Source organism: Penaeus monodon, chromosome 22 (assembly GCF_015228065.2).
Source record: "Penaeus monodon isolate SGIC_2016 chromosome 22, NSTDA_Pmon_1, whole genome shotgun sequence".
NCBI lineage: Eukaryota > Metazoa > Arthropoda > Malacostraca > Decapoda > Penaeidae > Penaeus > Penaeus monodon.
Genome location: NC_051407.1, coordinates 12,248,007 through 12,248,207, shown reverse-complemented (window position 1 = coordinate 12,248,207; position 201 = coordinate 12,248,007).

Sequence of the window (201 nt, the reverse complement as noted above, 5' to 3'; positions counted from 1 at the left end):
CCAATCGAAGTAGAGATCATTACCCACAAACTTTACCCAGACGTTTCCTTCCTGCAGCCCAAAACCCATCTCTCTACCCAGCCATTAAACCTTTGTGTCTGAACTTCTACACCGCCATTTCCCCTCAAAGCTTTTCTCTCGGTTTCTTTCCAAATTTGCCTCAGTAACACATAAAACTTACGCCAGCTTTACCTTTCCATC